Source organism: Trachypithecus francoisi, unplaced genomic scaffold, assembly GCF_009764315.1.
Source record: "Trachypithecus francoisi isolate TF-2019V2 unplaced genomic scaffold, Tfra_2.0 Lachesis_group16, whole genome shotgun sequence".
NCBI lineage: Eukaryota > Metazoa > Chordata > Mammalia > Primates > Cercopithecidae > Trachypithecus > Trachypithecus francoisi.
The window spans coordinates 50,772,121-50,794,709 of record NW_022681461.1 but is presented as its reverse complement, the minus strand read 5'-3'; the positions used below and the strand labels follow the sequence as shown (position 1 = coordinate 50,794,709).

At 38.7% G+C, this 22,589-nt stretch overlaps 1 protein-coding gene across 9 annotated transcripts in view; it reads right to left on the bottom strand.

Annotated features, from left to right (window-relative positions):
* Positions 1–22,589, bottom strand: part of FOCAD (focadhesin) — a 326,657-nt gene that overhangs the window by 296,092 nt on the left and 7,976 nt on the right. For 6 of the 9 annotated variants that reach the window (XM_033237451.1, XM_033237458.1, XM_033237457.1 and 3 more), the window contains one exon: positions 17,972–18,016. The exons of the other annotated variants lie outside the window; for them this stretch is intronic. The gene's annotated coding sequence lies outside the window, so the exon portion shown is untranslated. The remainder of the gene's footprint in view (positions 1–17,971; positions 18,017–22,589) is intronic. 9 annotated transcript variants of the gene reach the window in all.

Genomic DNA, 22,589 nt, shown 5'->3' with positions numbered 1-22,589 from the left:
TTTTGCCCAGGATGGAGTGAAATGTCATGATATCGGCTCACTGCAGCCTCCACCTCCAGGTTCAAGCGATTCTCCTGTCTCAGCCTCCAGAGTAGCTGGGATTACAGGTGTGTGTCACCATGCCTTTCTAATTTTTTGTATTTTTAATAGAGGCGGGGTTTCACCATGTTGAACAGGCTGGTCTCAAACTCCTGACCTCAGGTAATCTGCCCGTCTCGGCCTCCCAAAGTGCTGGGATTACAGATGTGAGCCACCGTGCCCGGTCATATTACTTCTCTTTTAAGCAAACCCTGGATAAAGCCACAGGCATAATGTAACATGTTATTCAGCCAAAAAAAAAAAGAAAAAGAAATCTCAGCTACTGGGGTCCAAGTACAGAGTTTTCTGATGATCTAAACTAACTCAAAAGAAGGCTGACTTTACAGTATCCAGAGAAGCAGGTAAGATTATTGATATGTCACAGAATATATTTACTCAAATATCAATGGTGATAGAACTATACAGAAGAAGATTTGGGGCTATGTACTCTGATCCAGGCCCAGAACGCTGGAATTCTAATATGGCTTTGGGGACCAGGTGAGCAGCTAGGTAGGCTAATAGCTTATTACAGAAGCGAAGAAGTTGAGCCATCCAAAAAGATGACTTTGTTTTCAGGTGTACCACTGTGGTAAAAGAGTATTGTTTTGCATCCAAATTACCTAAGTATAGATGACAAATACCAAAGATTACAAAAGATAGCCCTAATTTCAGTGTGACACCTCAGAGAATGAGTATTTTTTTTTTTTTTTTTTTTTTTTGAGACGGAGTCTGGCACTGCTGCCCAGGCTGGAGTGCTGTGGCCGGATCTCAGCTCACTGCAAGCTCCGCCTCCCAGGTTCACGCCATTCTCCTGCCTCAGCCTCCCGAGTAGCTGGGACTACAGGCGACCGCCACCTCGCCCGGCTAATTTTTTTGTACTTTTTAGTAGAGACGGGGTTTCATCGTGTTAGCCAGGATGGTCTCAATCTCCTGACCTCGTGATCCGCCTGTCTCGGCCTCCCAAAGTGCTGGGATTACCGGCTTGAGCCACCGCGCCCGGCCATATGAGTATGTTTTTTAAATCTATAGTAACTTTACCTTTCCTAAAAAATGGCCATTAAGCATTCTCAAAACCACTACCCAAGCTGCGATATGATTTTATATCATTCTTGATTTGCTATCACTGGGCTACAAATTGCAAGTGTCTTTCATTTGCCGAAGACTTATATTTCAAGGTTAGTCACAACCATTGGCCTTTCTAGGTATAAAAACATCATATCCTACTACAGAATTCCAAAAAAGAGTAAACATGGTCGCTTTAGCATTGGCAAGTGTAGCACATGTCCTGCTTTTTTTTTTAAGAGACAGAGACAGGGTTTTACTTTGTCACCCAGTCTGGACAGCAGTCTACTTTATTTTTAAACTCAATTTCCTTTAGGTATTTTATACATTAAGAAAAAACAATTTATATATTACTTCTTGTCATGCCATTTTACTAAAAGGAAACCAGTAACAATATAATCCATAAACCACATGCTACAAAAATGTATGTTTGATTTTAAAAGATTTATCTCCAACCTGTCAGTATGCCTTTTTTGTCTATCTAAATCTAAATTCGAAAGGTAATTTTTAACAAGGTCTTTAAGTTCCCAGTGAATCAAAACAGTTGTTTAAAGTAAGCAATTTTATCACATTATCTGCCAAGGTATTTCAGCCCCATAAGAATACTTCCAATAAAATTAATCTATCAATTGCACTAATAAAAGAGCAGCAGAAAAAACCTTTGGGTTTTCAACTTTCTTTCTCAATAGTTTCTCTAGGATACTGTACAACTACATATCACACAAAAGTACTGAATGTCAAACCTCAAATAAAGGACACAATCTGAAAAACAAGAGGAAATCTAACAATTATGAAAACACAGCAGAGAGAGTAACTGATTATACAAGGTAGTCGGAGGAGGAAGATCCAATGGTCATGAAGATAGACATTTTTTTCTTAGGAGACAGCACTTCACTCGGTCACTCAAGCTGGAGTACAGTGACACAATCATAGATCACTGCAGCCTCAAACTCCCGGGCTTATGTGATCCTCCCATCCTCAGCCTTCCAAGTAGCTCGGGACTACAGGCATGCACCACCACGCCTGGCTAAAGTTTTTTTTTTTTTTTTTTTTTTTAATTTTGTAGCGACGGGGACTCCCTCTGTTCCTTAGGCTGGTCTCAAACTCCTGGGCTCAAGTGATCCTCCCACCCTCAGCCTCCCAAAGCACTGGGATTATTACAGGTGTGAGCCACCACATCCAGCCCAGAGTACCTTCTTAAAGCTAGTTTACATGAGCAGTCGAGAAAACTGCTGACAAAAAAATGAATACTTCATTCACATTAATGGGCTCTATGTTTCAGAGACACAAAATCCAGGACTTTACTTTTTCTAACATTTTATCAACTATTCCAATTATTAGTTACGGAATTTACTTAGTTTCTTCCTCCCACAAATTAAACTATGGAACCATCAGCCTAAAACCATACTTTTAAACACATATTTTGCAATTTTTATCTTTTTTATTACATTCTGTGGATGGCTTATAGAAAACCTGATGGGCACTACCAATAAATTTTGAGGTGATTTTATAAATTTATCAAGACTGTGGCTCAAGGGTGGATTCTAGAGTCCCCTAGCTGATTGACCCTGTCCCTCAAAAAAGAGGGGAAAAATTCTGCCTATACTTTTCAAATGCCCACCTTGTTCTACTGTCTAATATGGATCTCTTTCTCATTCTTCTGCTGCTTAGCTTCTCATCTACTGCTTCCCAGTCCCTAAGTATTTCTATATATCCGCTCTAAGATCAGGCAGCTTGATTCTGTTTCATCACCTTGTATTAAATCCTGACACCTGCTCACACTTAGCCTCAGCTCTTGCTTCAAAAGCTTAAAAAATCTGACTGCCACCTAACTCCCAGATTAACAGGACAAGATAATTGGAACCCTTTTAATCACAGTTGATCCTTGAGAAAAAGTCCATTTATACGTGGCTTTTCTTCTACCTCTGGCACCCCTGAGACAGCAAGACCAACCTCCCCTCTTCTTCCTCCTCTTCACCCTACTCAGCGTGAAGGTGAAGATGAAGACCTTTATGACGATCCACTTCCACTTAATGAATAGTTCTCTCCTTTATGATTTTCTTAATAATATTTTCTTTTCTCTAGCTTTGTTATAAGAATACAGTATATAATATACAAAATATGTAAGAATCAACTGTTTATAATATCCGTAAGACTACTGGTAGTTAAATTCTTGGAGAGTAAAAGGTTACATACAGGTTTCCGACTACATGAGGGACTGGCACCCCAAAATCCCAAATGTTTCAAGGGTCAACTGTATATGATTCAAGAAAATTCATAAAAATTAAAAGTTTTCAACATTAAAGAGCAAGTGCAAGAAAACAGTAATTTTTAGTCATTATATTCTCAGAGAGACCACTAAGACACATTAAAATTAAACCCAGAAGTAGAAAATACTTTTATCTTAGCCAGTAATTTCAAAATCAAGCTGAAGTAGATAGCAACTCAGTGGTGTGACAGAGCCACTTGGTCAATATTATAATCAAAGAAAGCAGCAACCATATGATGTGGAAGAGACTGCTATTTATCCACCAAAATCTGTTCTCTTCTTTTGTATTAACAAAACTGTAACCTGAACAGCTTCATTACATTTCCTAGGCTCAAATATGGTACATGTAGTATGAACATGTGATCAAGTTCTCTCCAGTGGTGTTTGAGCAGAAGTGACGTGCCATTTCCAGGCTGGAGTCTGCTTCCTCCACTCTCTCTTCCGAACCACAGTGAATTCTGGGCAACAACCTAGATGCAACCATGTACATGAAGACAACGGCCCTGGGACTCTGTTGAAGAAACAAAATGGAAAGAACCTGGATCCCTAAATGATAGCTTGCTGCACAGCTGCATACCTGGAACTCCAACTATTACAGGAAAAACTTCTACACTATTTGAACCATTGCATTTTGGGGTCTCCTTGTTGCAATATCTAGCACTTCCTTAACTAATATAATGGATCTAACATCATCTCCCTCCCTACATTTGTTCACTAGAGAAATGAAGAAACAATGTCAGAGAGGTTAAAGCAACTTGCCAAAAACGGAAGTCATCATGACAGAGTTCAAGTGAGAACAGAGGTTTCTTGACTTCCAATCAAGTGTTCTTTCCACTGGACCATCGGTAACATGAGGCATGGCCTGCACATTCCACATCACTTACCATATCCCAGGAATGTTAAGAGCAATAATTCAAATACTGAGAAAATTTACATGACAATTGAGTTCAGATGATCTCACTGGTTGCCATTTACTAAAAGTACAATGAATTCTATCAAATTCTTGCCTTTACAATTTAGTTCCTTCTCAATATCACATGCTACTTACAGATTTTGAAATGGGAGTCTAAAATAAGATCAAAGGCAGGAAATTCCAAGTCAGAACTGATTGCTGTCCAGGAAAACAAGACATTAAAATAAAAAATAAAACCACAAACTTGGCCAGGCACGGTGGCTAATACCTGTAATCCCTAGACTTTGGGAGGTCAAGGCAAGAGGATCACTTGAGCCCAAGAGTTTGAGACCAGCCTGGGCAAGATAAGGAGACTCCATCTGTACAAAAAATTTAAAAATTAGCTGGGTATGGTAGCTCATGCCCACAGAAACAGCTACTTGGGAGGCTGAGGTGGGAGGATCGCTTGAGTAGATCAAGGCTGCAGAGAGCCAAGATTATGCCACTGTATTCCAGCCTGGGTGACAAAACCAGCCCGTTTCTAAAAAAAAAAAAAAAAAAAAAAAAAAACCCACAAAACTGAATAATGCCTAACTAGTTACAAATTTTCTCTAATTATTCTTGAACACTGTGTTTTAAAGTGTGGTATATGGATGTGTATTTATATGCTAAATATGTATCAATGAAAAACAGTATTTTTTAAAATCTAAGGGCTTATGAATGTCTGGAATTTTTATAGCATCCAATCTAAATCTTCAAAGTTAGCTTTTTTATTTTTTCCAATATCATAAATTTTAAGTATTTTTCCTTCACCAAAACAGTTACATATATTGCTCAGTACAAAACATTTTCTAAATAAAGACTTCATGTTCATACAAAATATCTACAGTACATTTACAATAAAACTGATACCCAATTATTTTAAAGGTGTTACTGGCCAATAAATGTCTAATCTGAATAGCAAAATCTCCATATTCACAATCTTACTTCAAATACCATTCAGTCAGCTAAAATTATTAAAACATCACAGAATGGATGTTTTAAATATTTTGCTTATATTTTCTCCCTTCAAAAATGACTCAAATTTTGTATACTCACTCTCTAAAATAACTTACCTAATTCTTAGCAAATATTAATATGGTACAAAGTATACATAGTGTAAGGATGTAATATTTGGGATTTTCTATAAAATACCCAAGTATAGAAAGAAAAATAAAAGAAGACTGATAGATGAAACAGGAATGTCTAAATGTTGATGATAGGTACACTGGAACTCATAATACTTGTCTCTATTTCTATGTTTGAAATTCTCCATAATAAAAGGTCTTTTAAAACCCATGTATGTGTCTCTTACTAGGGGAAAGGCAATATTCTAAGCATTTTACATGTATTAACTCATTTAACCCCCATAATAACCCTGAGATAGGTACTCATTTTACAGATTAAGAAACTGAGGCACAGAAAATTTAGATAACTTTCCCAAGGTCACAAAGTGACAGAGCTGGAATTCCAACCTAAGTAGTCTCGCTCCAGAGTATATATGCACAAAGAAAAGCCCAGAATGTACAAATTGTGGATAATTTTTATTTTTGCTCATTCCTAGTTTCTAATTTTTCTATGAGAATATGTGTTTTGTAATTTTAATAAAGTTACCAAAATAGGAAAATCTTGATTCACATTCTAATACATTTTGTAGAAATAGAGGGTACAACTTTCTGACACCCAAATCACTGAAAGCGTAGAAACCCATCATTAAAGGGTGTCATAAAGTGAGCACAATTTAATAGAAAAATTGTTGATAAAATGATGAAAGATTACTTTGTTACTTATGTTTACCAATGCTTTATGAAAAGGGTAATATTGAAAAGGGGCCAATGTAATTTAGCCAGACAAACCACTTAAAAGTTTTCTTCCTTTACTTTCAAGGAGAAACATAACCATTATAATTTCCCCAAGTAGACTCCTAGGAAATCTTCCTCCAAAAAGGAAATCTTCCTCCAAAATAAAAACTCTTACTCTAGAAAAGTAAGACATTACAATTATAGACTGATTACAAGTTTATTGGCAAGATTTTTTATTGTTGCAGAGTGACCAATCAACCTCATTTGGTATTTTTCCTAAAAACTAAATTACTAAATTCATGTAGAATGGAATAGATATGGTTTAGTTATTTTAATTTGCATACTTAGTGTTAATGAAAGCTGAAGACCAAATGAACAAAAAAATTTTACAGGAAGATAGTAAATTTCTCTATTTTCAACAAAGTCAATGTACATACAACAAATAGACATGCAGAATATCTCTATATTTGAGTACTTAACGGTTACAAAGACAAAAACAAAGTTATCGCAGTACTGTTAGAAGAACTACAGTGAAAATGGTCGAACGAATAAGATCAATAGTGCACTGTGAAGCAATGACATATATTCTTTTGCAAACTCTAAGACTGTCCACAGAGAAGATAACACCTTAATCTGATTAAGCTCACAGTCTTACATACCTCTATCATGCTAACAGAGCAATCTGACACAGAGAGCAAAGCTCCGAGGGGTTTTGGGGAGCCCCCTTTGGGGGCTAAAGGGAGCAGGGAACCATAGACCTGGATGCAAATCCTGGTTCCAGCACTAGGCAATCACTTACCGTCTTGGAACTTGTTTCCTCAATGGTTAAACAAGGTCTTGGGAATAACAATATAAAGTACGCCTTAAAGCCAAGAGAGTCTTGCACATAGCAGGTACTGTAGAAATGTGTGCTTCCTCCCTTCCTCAGTACCATGTGGGACAGTCAAGGAAGGTGAATGATGGAAAAGAATTTGAATTTAAGTGATAAGTAGGGAGTCTCTCATCAAGTGAGCAGTAATGAAGTAGAAAAATTGTTTTAATGATAAAAGATTAATTACTTATATACAAAGATGGGATCTTACATGCAAGCCACTAGAGAGAAATAAGACACCAGCCCCAAGGTTACATAACATTCCCATTTACAATACAGTTTATGGCCGGGCGCGGTGGCTCAAGCCCGTAATCCCAGCACTTTGGGAGGCCGAGACAGGCGGATCAAGAGGTCAGGAGATCAAGATCATCCTGGCGAACACGGTGAAACCCCGTCTCTACTAAAAAATACAAAAAACTAGGCGGGTGAGGTGGCGGGCGCCTGTAGTCCCAGCCACTCGGAAGGCTGAGGCAGGAGAATGGCGTGAACCTGGGAGGCGGAGCTTGCAGTGAGCTGAGATCCGGCCACTGCACTTCAGCCTGGGCAACAGAGCGAGACTCCGTCTCAAAATAAATTAATTAATTAATTAAATAAAATAAAATACAGTTTATGCAGCACTATTCACAATAGCAAAGACATAGAATAAAATACAGTTGACTTTTAACTCATATGCTGAAAACTTTTCGATAGTTCCCCATTGCAACTCCACAGGAAGGCTGAAAGGTCCTGGTCTCCCAACGCTCCTTCAGTTAGGGCGCTTTAGCCACATGGGCCTTCAGTTTCCTCCTTGATCCACCCCAACGCCCACACCCTCAGCTCCTTCCACATCTGGCTCTAGAACTCTCAGGCCCCTCAGCCTCAAGTGCTCTTGACTTGTTGTTCAATTGTTCAAATAAGCTGTTTCTTCTCTCCCTTCACATGTTCCCTTGAATCTTCCCTATCTCCCCACCACCCCCATAGCCTCATATAGTTCCCTACCTGCCACCACAGTGACCCACTACTGTACCATTCATAGCTTTTATCACAGTCTCAAATGATTGGTCATTTACTTATTTCTGCTTCCCTACTCTACCCCCACCTCCCCAAATGCAAACTCTTTAAGGCAGGGACTTTTTTCACCTATCTTCACTATCTTCCCAGCATATAACAAATATCTATTCAATAAAGATTCACTGAATAAGTGCAAAGCATGACATAGAATTTGGAATGCCATGTTGGATTAAACAGCTCCTATGTGCTAAGCACTCCACGAGACACTTTAACTAATTCCACTAGATCCTCACAATAACTTTGGGGTAAATACTAACTCCATTTCCCAGATGAGGAAATAGGAGCTCAGAGAAGAAGTCACTTGCCTGAGGTTATACAGTAGTATTAACAGTCAGGATTTATTGAGAATTTTACCATGTGCCAGGCAGGTACTGTCTCACTGGTATTGTATTCTCTCACTCAATATTCAAAACAACCCCATGACGTAAGTACTACTATTAACTTTACCTTCATATGAAAAACCAAGTGAGGAAAGCAGAGGTCAAAATTAATCGCCTAATTACGTAAGAAGCAAAAGCATGAATATAAACAGTCTGCCTCCAAATCTCACGTGCTTAACCACTCTTTAAGAAAGTTTAGATATAGTTGACTTAAAGTTTTTGTAAAATTAAGATCACCAAGCAGCCGGGGGCTCATGCCTGTAATCCCAGCACTTTGGGAGGCTGAGGCGGGAGGATCACTAGAGGCCAGGGGTTCGAAATCAACCTAGGCAACAGAGCGATCGATACGCCATCTCTACAAAAAATTTTAAAAATCAGCTGGGCATGGTGGTACATGCCTGTAGTCCTAGCTACCCAGGAGGCTGCAGTGGGAGGAACATTTGAGCACTGGAGATTGAGGCTACAGTGAGCTATTATCATGCCACTGCACTCCAGCCTGGGCAATAGAACAATGCCCTATAGCTAATAATAATAATAATAATAATAATAAAGTTAAACAACTAAAGCTAAATTAAGATAATCCATTAAAGCATTTCGCTGAGAGCCAGGAACATAGCAAACAGTTTTTAAATGTTAGTTATTATTCTTAGTCTGAATCTAATACCTTGTTTTTTCCATTGTATTTTGCTGCATCTCAGGAAATCAAATAAATCTTTAAATGAATTACCTGGATTTGCATATACAGTGTTAAATTAACTTCCCAAAGCAGCTTACAGCATATGCAAACAGCTTTGTATCTTTGTATATACTGCAATCCTAAAAAGGTAATCAAGTATAATGTGCACACATTACATATTAAAGGGTTACTCTTTGCCCAGAGCACAAAACATAAAAATTGTTTATCTAAACTTAACCTTCATCTTTGTGGCACCATCACCAGCAATACATCTCCCACATCTGTATATGTTCTTTGGTTGTATGCCTTTATTTCATCATTGACTGTTCAGTTTAAGTTCAATGAGTATCTAACAGAGGATAACAATTGGCCACTTCATCATGACAACTGTCAATCTGTAGTAAATCTATGCTTCTCGTCACTGATATCAACACTTTCACATCTACATTTTCTATTTTTTTAAAATAAGCAAATAATCACTAAAATTAATTAAAGCAATTATATACCCAAATGATTGCTTAAACACTACACACATACAGATGGCAATGCCACTGCAAATGAATACTTAGCTGGCAGGAAACCCCACCATGTGACAGGTGAAAACACAGCTCAGTGAGACAGGGAAATCTGTGTGTACGCGAGTTTACTTGTAAAAACAGGGTTTGAAATAATACTGGAATGCTCAGGAAGAAATGTCCAGAAGCAGGAAGATCAAGAGGAAGCCACTGCGTGTTCTTTCTCAGTTCCTGCAGCTGCCTCAGAAAACAGGGCTTGAACTAAGACTTTGACTGGATGGCATCACATTCCAGGCAGAGGGAATATGAGGATATGGTTTGAGAGAACAAAGCGGAGAGCTAAGATCAGTCTCTAATGTCCCTTCCAGCTCTGAGAGGGTTATAATCACTGCTCAAGACATTCTTGTCTCATCCTGAAGGGCCTAGTTTCCATCTATGTAGCAGTTGTACCTGCTCAGATGCCAGTAAAGAAGAATCAGACCGGTGGCGCCAAGATGGCCGAATAGGAACACCTCCAGCCTCTAGCTCCCAGCATGAAAAAATGCTTATCATCACTAGCCATCAGAGAAATGCAAATCAAAACCACAATGAGATACCATCTCACACCAGTTAGAATGGCAATCATTAAAAAGTCAGGAAACAACAGGTGCTGGAGAGGATGTGGAAAAATAGGAACACTTTTACACTGTTGGTGAAACTGTAAACTAGTTCAACTATTGTGGAAAGCAGTGTGGTGATTCTTTAAGGATCTAGAACTAGAAATACCATTTGACCCAGCCATCCCATTACTGGGGATATACCCAAAGGATTATAAGTCATGTTGCTATAAAGACATATGCACACGTATGTTTATTGTGGCACTATTCACAACAGCAAAGACTTGGAATCAACCCAAATGTCCATCAGTGACAGACTGGATTAAGAAAATGTGGCACATATACACCATGGAATACTATGCAGCCATAAAAAAGGATGAGTTCGTGTCCTTTGTAGAGACATGGATGCAGCTGGAAATCATCATTCTCAGCAAACTATAGCAAGAATGGAAAACCAAATACTGCATGTTCTCACTCATAGGTGGGAACTGAACAATGAGATCACTTGGACACAGGAAGGGGATCATCACACACCGGGTCCTATTGTCGGGGCGGGGGAGGGATAGCATTAGGAGATATACCTAATGTAAATGACGAGTTAATGGGTGCAGCACACCAATATGGCACATGTATACATATGTAACAAACCTGCACGTTGTGCACATGTACCCTAGAACTTAAAGTATAATAAAAAATAAATAAATAAATATACATGTCTGAGCAAATTCCAGTATCATGCTCAATAGTGATCTACTTGAAATGCTTCCATCAATGTGACTTTTACCATTAATTTTATGTAATATTGTGGACACATCAGTAAATGATATTCAAAAAATTTTACAATGAATTTTCACTATTGGAAAGTTGAAGCCAAAATTATTATTTTTCATTTTTAAAAATGCCATTTCATTCCTAGAAAACCCCAAATAGTCCAGTGGAAAAAAATTAGAAATAAAAAAAAAATTGAGAGTCATTTGCCTGATTACAAAATTAACAGCTTCCTTATGTATTATCACTGGTGAAGTAATGTGATAAATAAAATCTCCTTTTCACAAAAGCAATAAAATAGTAAAATATTGAGGTATAAACTTAATAATATAATTTATATGACTTGTGCAATAAACGATTTCAACCATAGAATGAGTTTTGTAAACAGAATGAGTTCATCGTTTTTAGGCAACAAATTGGTGTTCTAGAGATTGCACCTCTCTAAATTATGTAAATTCAATATTGTGACAAAAACAGGAAAGTAATTTTGTAGCAAACGAATTAGAAGATTTATTGGAGAAATAAGCACTGAAGTATAATGTAGAAAACCTAAAAAGGGGTATTGAAAGTTCATTAGGCTTGAAAAAGTTTTAAATGTTTCAAAATATTTCACCAAGACAATTTTGTTGCACTTCATAAAAATATATATCAGTGTATAAAAAGATGCATTAGAAAATAAACTCACACATTTGTAGAAATTTAGTATATAATAACTATGGTATTTAACTGGGTGGTTGTTTAGAAAATTCTGAAACTCTATCTCAGATGTTCTATTGAACACACAACATACACACAGACCCTATCTCCTATTAGATCACAAATTTAAAAGTTAAAAAACAAAACTCTTGGTTAAAAACCATGGCATTCTTTCCATAATACGGAGTGAGGAAACTCCAGACAGGAAATGTCTGTCTTACAAATTTAAAAAAATAAAAGATCCATTTAACTAAGTGAAAATTTAAATGTTCTCCATGATACAAATAAAGCCAAGATAAAAAATGCCACATTGGGAAAAATATTAAATGCAACAACAACAACAACAACAACAACAACAACACCCCCACAGTATTACCTCGCATATTTCCCACTGGGGTAAAAGGAATTTTAAATAATTTCTTTGAAAAAAAGTAACATTTACTAATCTTCTATTATACAGTGAGCATTACTCGTGGCTGTTTTCATTTATAGGGTGCTTAATAATCAGATGTTAGTTAACCTTTGCAATCAGCCTGGGCAGAAGTTGATTAGTCAATCATTTCATATTAGCATGGAAATATCAAGCAGCATATTCAAGAATCAGAAGAGGATCTTGAAGTGAAACGCTGACATCCAATTGACAGAGTACAGCATGTAGGATGTCTTTCAGATAAAGTTAGTTTAAGAATTTTATTTAAACAAATAAATATGGAGGAGGAGGAGAAAGGAGAAAGGGTTAAGATATAATATGTATTACTTCATAATTCTTTTTTATTATTATTTTGAGACTGAGTCTTGCTCTGTCACCCAGGCTGGAGTGCAGTGGCGCCATCTTGGCTCACTGCAAGCTCTGCCTCCTGGGTTCACGTCATTCTCCTGCCTCAGCCTCCTGAGTAGCTGGGACCACAGGCGCCCGCCACCATGCCTGGCAAATTTTTTGTATTTTTAGTAGAGACAGGGTTTCACTGTGTTAGCCAGGATGGTCTCGATCTGCTGACCTCGTGATCCACCCGCCTCAGCCTCCCAAAGTGCTGGAATTACAGGCGTGAGCCACCGCACCTGGCTGCTCTTCATAATTTATTTAATTTCACAAATGTTAAAACTGGTACATATGATTTTCATACATACAGGCCTAATGGAACTTTTCAACACTCTGTTTTAAGTAAATGACCGACTAGATGAACAGCAATAGCCACTCCATAGACCAGCAACTTACAATAAAGTCAGTGTTCAAAAGAGTTTCATTTCACCCTCAAAGACTACTTCTGCCTTTCAGCCCAAATTGAAACACTATCTAAGAAATTGCTCCCAAACTGGCTTACTGCCAAATTGATAGAAGGGTTATCAAAGATCAGATCAGCTCAGGAACAAGCCACACAAATAAGGCAGAACCAGCATGATTCCCAGAACCACAAAAGTGTCCCCATGTCCCACCTACCATACCTAATTTCATAGGGAACTTTAGTGCCATGAAGCTGAAAGTCTGACGTAGGTCAAAAACTAAACCACTCTGTGGAACTGGGCAGGCTGGGTACCACTTCCTGAGCATTTGATCTTACTATCTGACACTTCTTGGCTATATCCCAAAGTGTGCCATACATCCTTCAAGTTCTATTCAGCTCCCATTTTAAAAGTGAGGTAAGAATTGAAAAGCCTTAAAACCAAGCACACTTTGTGCAAAAGTATTCATGGATAAATCTAAAAGATAAACTAAGGACTATGCAGATAAAATATTGATCAATAATTGAAAATAACATTTGTAAAGAGTTTTAATAATGTAAAGAAAACCTCACAATAAAAAACACTTGAGAAATTTTTGCATACAACCATGAACGCAACAAAGTTTAAAATATAAGCCAGGCGCAGTGGCCCACACTTACAATCCCAACACTTTGGGAGGCTGATTTCAAGACTAGCCCGGGCAACATACAAAAAATCTCTACAAAAAATAAAAAATTAGCCAGGCACAGTGGCATGTCCCTGTGGTCTCAACTACCCAGGAGGCTGAGGTGGGAGGATTGTTTGAGCCCAGGAGGTCAAGACTGCAGTGAGCCAAAGATTGCAGCACTACACTCCAGCCTGGGTCAGAGAGCAAGACTCTATCTCAAAAATAAAATAATTATACATATATGTGTGTGTACACACACGCACATATACACACACATATAGTATATATGTGTGTGTATATATGTATGCATGTGTGTAATATAGAGAGAAATACAGAATTAAAAAACAAACAGGCAAAAATGTTGATAGGGTTATTTCTGAAAAGGATGATGGATGATTATGTAACCTACTGTATTCTCCTTTGCTACTTTTAATTTTGTTCTTACAATGGGGCATACATTATTATTTTAAAGTACAAAGCAATTAATTCTCTTAAATAAAAAGATACAATTTTTAATTGCAATTTTTTAAAAAGTGATATTATTTACTCACTTGAAACCATGGTCTTTTATCATTCTCTAAAGAGGTGGTTTCACCGCAGCACACACCAAGACAAAAAAAAGTCTCACTTGATCCAATTATACCACTTATTAAGAACTATTTAATGTGAAAGTCACACACCTTTGAGTTATTAGAAGCTATAATGGTCCTGCAGAGTTCCAAACAAGTAAGCTAACAGAATTACCTTTGATTCTAAATTGTTTGCCAGGAGATTTATCCATCTGTGCCTGAAAAAAAAATCAAGTGTTCCTCCAGTATGTTCAACATCCTCTAGTCTCATTTTAATCAAGTATGTTAGCCTCAGTCTAGAGAGTATTTTTAATTGCTTGAACTACAGTATAAGTAGTTTCTTATTTTAATTTTCCAAATTCATACACAACATACCAAGAAAATCAAAATTTTAGTCATCAATAGGTAAATTTTAGAGAGGTCTTTAAACGTTTTGGCATCTGTCAAATAATAAAAAAAGCTCTTTCTGATAGTGACATTTGAACAGACACCTGAAGGAAGTAATGCGCAGTCCAAACAGGAGGAATGACCTTGAGATGGAAGCATGTTTGGCAAGTTTAGGAAATACCAAGGACACCAATGTTGACTGGTGCAAGTCAGCAAGTTGGGCAGTGAGAGATTACAGAATGAAGCAGAAACCCAGATCATGTAAGCCTCTACAGGGTGCTGGGAGCCTTTGGATGTTTCTCAGTGAGATGGGAAGTCCTACAGGGTTTCAGAAAGAGGAATGGCATATTTGACTGACATTTTTAAAAGATCATTGTGGCTTCTAAGGAGAACAGACAGACCATAAAAGGACAAGGATAGAAAAGAAGAAAAAGAGAGGGACCAGTTAGGTTACATCAATAATCCAGGAGATAAATCATATTGCCATGGACAAGGATAACAGCAGTAGAGATGGTAGGAAGAGGTCAGACTTAGGACATGTTTATTTTTTTCCAGATTTATTGAGATATAATTGATGTCTTAGTCTGTTTGCTGCTGCTAAACAGAATAGCTGAGATTGGGAATATTTTATAAAGAACAGAAACTCACTGGCTCACAGTTCTGGAAGCCGGAAAGTCTAATATCAAGGTGTCAACATCTGTGGAGGGCCTTTGTGCCACATCATCACATGGTGGAAGTGCAGAGAGACAGAGGGCAGGAGAGGATCGACTTTTATATCGGCACCAATCTCACCCTTGAGGGTAGCACCCTCATGGCAATCACCTCTTGACAGTCCCACCTCTTAATACTGTTACAATGGCAATTAATTATTATTATTTTTTGAGATAGAGTCTTACTGTTGCCCAGGCTGATGCACGGTGGCATGATCTCAATTCACTACAACCTACATCTCATGGGCACAAGCGATCTTCTCACCTCAGCCTCCCAAGTAGCTGGAAGTACAGGCTTGCGCCACCACATCCAGTTAATTTTTGTATTTTCTTAGTAGAGATGGAGTTTTGCCATGTTGCCTAGGCTGGTCTCGAACTCCTGGGTTCAAGCCATCCACCTGCCGCGGCCTCCCAAAGTGCTGGGATTACAGGCATGAGCCACAGCACCTGGCCAACGGCAATTACATTTAAACATGAGTTTTAAAAGGGACAGGCTTGGGAGGCCGAGACGGGCGGATCACGAGGTCAAGAGATCGAGACCATCCTGGCTAACACGGTGAAACCCTGTCTCTACTTAAAAATACAAAAAACTAGCCGGGCGAGGTGGCGGGCGCCTGTAGTCCCAGATACTCGGGAGGCTGAGGCGGGAGAATGGCGTAAACCCGGGAGGCAGAGCTTGCAGTGAGCTGAGATCCGGCCACTGCACTCCAGCCTGGGTGACAGAGCGAGACTCCGTCTCAAAAAAAAAAAAAAAAAAAAAAAAAGGGACAGGCATTCAAACCATAGCAACTGACAAATAAAAACTGTATATATTTAGAGTGCAAAACCAGATGTTTTGATATATATACAGTATGAAATGATTTCCACAATCAAACATATCTATCACCTCATCTAGTTACCATTTTGTGTGTGTGTGTGTGTGTGTGTGTGTGTGTGAATGGTGAGAACACTTGAAATCTACTTTTAGTAAATTTCAACTATACAATACATTAACATTAACTATAGTCACCATGTTATATATACATTAAGTCTCCATTTGTTCAAAGGGTATATGCCTGCAGTTGTAAGTATTTCAGATATATTTGGTAAGATTTGCTAATGGACTAGACGTGGAATGTGAGAAGAGTGAAGGATGACTCCAAAGTTTGGGGTTCAGATAATTGGAAGAACAAAGCAGTCATACACTAAGATGCAGAAGTTGAAATCATTTATCCGTTTCTAAAATAATGCAGCAATGCATGAGTTGCCTAAATTCTTGGAAGTTCAATTTACTTTTGTCCATATCAGCTAAGAAAAGCTACATGATAAAAGGATGCAACATGCAGACTGTATATGCTTCACCTGCTTTTCAATTTTATTTGAAGCTAATCTTGACTCTACACAATAAATGTTAAAATGTGTAAGCTGAGCTGCAGCCTGGATTTACATTCAATTCATACCTAACACCAATGCTGCAGTCAATACCTGCCCCAGTCCTATCCACTTTCCAATCCCTATAAGGCCTCAGTGGCCCTCTAATCCATACCTATCCCACATAGCTTTTAAAATATTATAAATTGAAACCAGTAAGATAGAGAGAAGGAGAGGAGACAGGCAAGTCAGTAGGTAGGTGGGTAGATAATCCTTACTTCCCTACATCACCTTCCTTTATTGTCCATTCCATTTCACATCTCCTTACAGACTTTACGTCAAATGTTCAACACGTACTGAAGGCATTGTGTACGTGTCTAAATGTGGGATGAGGGGGCAGGGAAAAATTGATTGTATTGTAAAAAGAAACGTAAGGAAAGAAAAAATGAAAGCATAATTATATGCTTAAGAAAAATCTTTACCAATATGAAATTACTTTGTTAATATATAATTTGATTTGTGAATGAATCATCAACTGTTGCTAAAACTATTAAGTTAAAGGAAGATAGGGAACTTTACATTAGAAGGATCAGGATGATCCCACTTGAATTGATTGATTCATCTTAGCATCACTAAAAGTATGAATACCACACACATTGTATCCTCACGAGGTGATGGAATAGGACATACACAGGCTTCTGTAAGAATACTCTTACCTAAAAACATTTGCCACTAATATACACAGCTCTTTACATTTAATTTCCAATTTACAAGAAATATATGAGATACAAGAACAAGGTACCTCTTCCAGGACAATACCACTTGCAGAGCAATAGGTCAAGTCCAGAATTTGGGACACTTTACAGGACAAAGGACTCGGTTTCTCCAACAAATCAATGACAAGGGAGAAAAGGAGTGGAGGGTGTGTACAGAATAAGTGACTAAACACATATAATAACCAAATTATATTATATTTGGGAAACTTACATGATTCTGATTTCAAAAAACCAATTCTACTAAGACAACCTTGGCACAACTGAGAAATTCTGAAATATGGACTGTATTGGATAATATTTAGGAATTGGTATTAATTTTGTTAGGGTTGATAATGAATGGCCTAGTAATTGCACTTTAAGAAGTCCTTATTAATTAAAGACAATTACTTTAAGAAAAAGCTAGGGAGGAAAAAATGTTAGAAAAACAAGACTGACAAAATGTTGATGTTGTTGAAATTAAGTTCATTCACTATATTCCCTATTAATGTATGTTTTAAATTGTCCACAGTAACACATTTTTAAAAATAGAAGAAAATAGAAAAAAAAAGTAACTAGAGATTGTAAGATTGCAATGTGAACTGTTAAAAAAATTATTACCATTTTCAACCGTTAATCTGTGTGGATGAAAATTTCCTTGATGATCTGCAACAAAACCAAAATACAAAATCACAATACAAAAATAAACTAGAGGCTGAGGCATATAGAGATTATCATTTTTATTCATAATCATTCATTTCAATGTTATGCTCCTGATAATAGCTTCATGGTTCAGACTGACTTTATAATAAGAGTATGCTATAAATTCAAATGTAAAATAGCTTTATTTTGAATAATAAAACCTTTATTTTGAATAACAAAACATTTATCTGAAGCTCTCAGTAAGATACGTGGAGGTGGAGAGACAGTCTAAGACCTTAAAAAAGGTTTGAAAATTTTCTGCCCTAGACTATTCCTTTCACCTGCTTCAGCTTTGCTTTGAACAAAAAATGTTACGATTTACAACTCAAAGTGAAGAGGTTGCTATTAAGTATCAAGAAAGATGTTACATATAGTTAAGAGAATATGATAATCTTACAAAGAATAAATTAGAGTCTGGATGTGGAAGAATACTTGGTCTAGAAGACCTCTTTTAAAAAATGGATTGCAGTTGGGCGCAGTGGCTCACACCTGTAATCCCAGCACTTTGGGAGGCCAAGGCGGGAAGATCACTTGAAGTCAGGAGTTCGAGACTGGCCTGGCCAACATGGTGAAGTGCCATCTCTACTAAAAATACAAAAATTAACCAGGTGTGGTAGCAAGCACCTTTAATCCCATCTACTTGGGAGGCTGAGGCACAAGAATCGCTTGAACCCAGGAGGCAGAGGTTGCACTGAGCCAAAATCGCACCACTGCACTTCAGCCTGGGCAACAGAGCAAGACTCCATGTACATAGATAGATAGATAGATAGATAGATAGACAGACAGACAGACAGACAGACAGATAGTGATTGCAAAAGTACTTGCAAAGGAGACCAGGAATTTCCTCAGATAATGGCCCAGAGCTTTTCCATAAAGCATGGAAGAGATACCTAAGCCTGAAAAAGATTGCAATACCTGTCATTCCTTCATTCAAGAAATATTTGTGAGATGCCTACCTTGTGTCAGACAGTATACTAAGCACTGGGAATACAGAGAAAAATCCCTACCCTTATAGATTACATTTCTAGTAGAGGGAAGATAAGAATAAGCAAAACAGTAAATTATATAGCATTTCTGAAGATAAGTGTTATGGATAAAAGTAAACCAGGGCGGAGGATAGACAGTATTAGAGAGAGGTTTCCATTTTTAAAAGGATGGTCAGGGAAAGCCTGAGGAAGTACTCAAGTAGACTGAAAGGGGCTAAAAGAGCAGTTTCATCATCTCAGAAAAGAAGATCTAAGCGGAAAAAGTAGCAGTGCCAATGCCATGGTGAAAGCAGGCCTCCGATGTCTGAAGAACAGCAAAGAGGCTAATTTGAGCAGATTAAGCGAGAGATGGAGAGAGTGGCTGTAAATGGAGTTGGAGAGGCAACAAATGGGTCAGATCATGGCAAGCCTCACAGGACAATCCCAAGACTGCCTTTTACTTTGGGTGGTAACGGGAAGTCACGGGAGAGTTTGGGGCAGAGAAGAGATCTAACTCATGTTTTTATAAAATCACTCTGGCTGCTGTTCTGACAATATTGCAAGGGAAAAGAAAGAAGCAATCCGTTAGAAGGCCAGGACAGATTGCAAAAAATGGCCTTCGGTTGCTCCCGGTCTCTGTATACAAACCGCTTTACAAAGTGACTTTGCTGCTCCCCTCGGAAAAAAAGTAGACTAATTTTCTATCCCCTTCATCTGGCTTGACCTGGTGACCTGCTCACACCAACAGCAGGGAAAGTGAAGCTGTAGAAGTTCTTAGTCCAAGCCTCAAAAGGCCACATAGTTTCCTCTTGTTATCTTGCTTCCATTAGACCACCATGTAAAGAAACATAAACATGAGATAGTTTACTGAACCATGTAGAGCAGAGACAAGCCATCTCAGCTGAGACCTCCAAACCTACCAGTCCCCATCACTACATGAGTGAGCATGGGCAAGACCAGCAAAAGAGTTGCCCCCCACCTACCCCAAGCCCAACCTAAGCTGCCAACCACAGAATCACAAACTAATAAATAACTGTTGGTTTAAGCCACAAAACTTTGGGGGTTGGTAACAATAGATAACTAATACAGAGGCTACTGCAAGATCTGGGACATAAACAATGGGGGCTTAGACTAGGGTGACAGCAGTGGGTAGTGACAAGTACTTGGATTCTAAATACATTGTGAAGGCATAGCCAACACGCTTTCCAAAGTAACAGTATATATATAGATTATGAGAGAAAGAAGAGCCAAGGATGATACTCAGGTTTTTAGCCTATGTCATGAAAAGGATGGAGTTTCTATTAACTGAAAGAGGGAAGATTATAGGTAAAAAAGGAAATTCAGTTTAGTTTGAAATATATATTAGTCATCCAAACAGAAGATGCTGAGTAGGCACTGGATATACAGAGTCAGGAGTTCACGGGAAGGCCAGACTGAAAATATAAATTTGAAAGCTACTAGGATATTACTAGTATTTAAAGCTAATATTTAGGCCAGGCGCCGTGGCTCACACCTGTAATCCCAGTACTTTGGGAGGCCAAGGCGGGTGGATCATTTTTCAAGACCAGCCTGGCCAACCTCTCTACTAAAAACACAAAAATCAGCCTGGTGTGGTGGTGCGCACCTGTGGTCCCAGCTACTTAAGAGGCTGAAGCAGAAGAATCGCTTGAACCCAGGAGGCGAAGGTTGCAGTGAGCCGAGATCGTGCCACTGCACTCCAGTCTGGGTGACAGAGGGAGACTCCATCTCAAAAAAATAAATTGGCCAGGTGCAATGGCTCATGCCCATAATCCCAGGACTTTGGGAGGCCTCATGGATCACGAGGTCAGGAGATCGAGACCATCCTGGCTTAACACAGTGAAACCCCATCTCTACTAAAAATACAAAAAATTAGCCAGGCAAGGTGGTGGGCGCCTGTAGTCCCAGCTACTCAGGAGGCTGAGGCAGGAGAATGGCGTGAACCCGGGAGGCGGAGCTTGCAGAGATCGCGCCACTGCACTCGAGCTCGGGGGACAGAGTGAAACTCCGTCTAAAAAAATTAAATAAATTAAATAAATAAATAATAAAGCTAATATTTAAAGGCTGAATGATATGATCCAGAAGTATACGGTCTAATGACTGAGCCCTGAAGCACTTCAGTGTTAACAGCACTCTTATCAGGGAGATAAGGAAAAACCAGTAAAGGAGTCTAAAAAGGGACAATGAGGTAGGAGGAAAACCAGGAATTGTGGCATTTTTGCTAATAAAGGAAGAAAGTGTTTTAAGAAGCAGAGAGTGGGCTGGCACGGTGGCTCACACCTGTAATCCCAGCACTTTGGGAGGCCAAGGCAGGTGGATCACTTGAGGTCAGGAGTCCGAGACCAGTCTGGCCAACATGGTAAACCTCCATCTCTACTAAAAATACAAAAATTAGCCAGGTGTGGTGACACATGCCTGTAATCCCAGCTACTCAGGAGGCTAAGGCAGGTGAATCACTTGAACCCAGGAGATGAAAGTTGCAGTGAGCCAAGGTCAGTGCACTCTAGCCACTGCCACTGCACTCCAGCCTGGGCAACAGAGTGAGACTCTGTCTCAAAAATAAAAATAAAGAAGCAGAGAGTGACTAGCTGTCTCAAAACAACAACAACAACAAAAAAAAAACCAAACCAAAAAAACGCTGACAGGTCAACTGAGAGGTAGAAACTTGGAAGAGACCTTTAGATTTGGGAAAAGAAAGGGCGAGGCATGGTGCCTCCACCTGTAAACCCAGCACTCTGGGCCCAGGCTGGAGGACTGCTTGAGGCCAGAAGTTCAAAACCAGCCTGAGGAACATGGTAAGACCCCACCTCTACAAAAACTAGAAAAATTAGCCAGGTATGGTGGCACATATCCGCAGTTCTAGCTACTCAGGAGGCAAGGCAGAAGTACCACTTGAGCCCAGGAGTTGAAGGATGTGGTTAGCTATGATCACACCACTGCACTTCAGCGTGGGCAACAAAACAAGACTCTGTCTCTAGATGAAAAATAAAGTCACTTTTAGAAAAGGAACTTCTTAGAAAAGTTACTTTTAGAAGAGTAATTTTTTGATAGAGGTAAGGGAGAAAACCTGATTAAAGTGAATTTAAGAAAGAATAGAAGGAAAGTAATTGGACACAAGTATAGTTATACCATAAGGGGTAACAAATAAATTGTGCAGTGGCTTAAGCAGGAATGGGGTCAAAAGCTATTATTTTAACATGGAAAAATACCAGCATACTTGCATTACTTAAGGGAATAATCCAGTAATGAGGGAAAATGCTATGTTGAGAGAGAGAGAGATGCTGGAACCAAATCCTTGGGAAGGTAAAAGGAATGAGACCTAGTGCATGAGTGAGGAGCTGTCCTCAGAAACAGACTGTAGGTGAGAAAATAACAGATGGCAATCTTAGGTAAATGCAGGTATGCCCACCTCCCACATTCATGGCAATTTTAATTCACATTAAGGCGTTTTCTACACCTCTGGGCCCAGAATTGACCTAAAAATACTCAACATAACCTTCTAATCCTACCAATAGATAAGAATTGGCACACATGATGAAATGTATTTGCAAAAG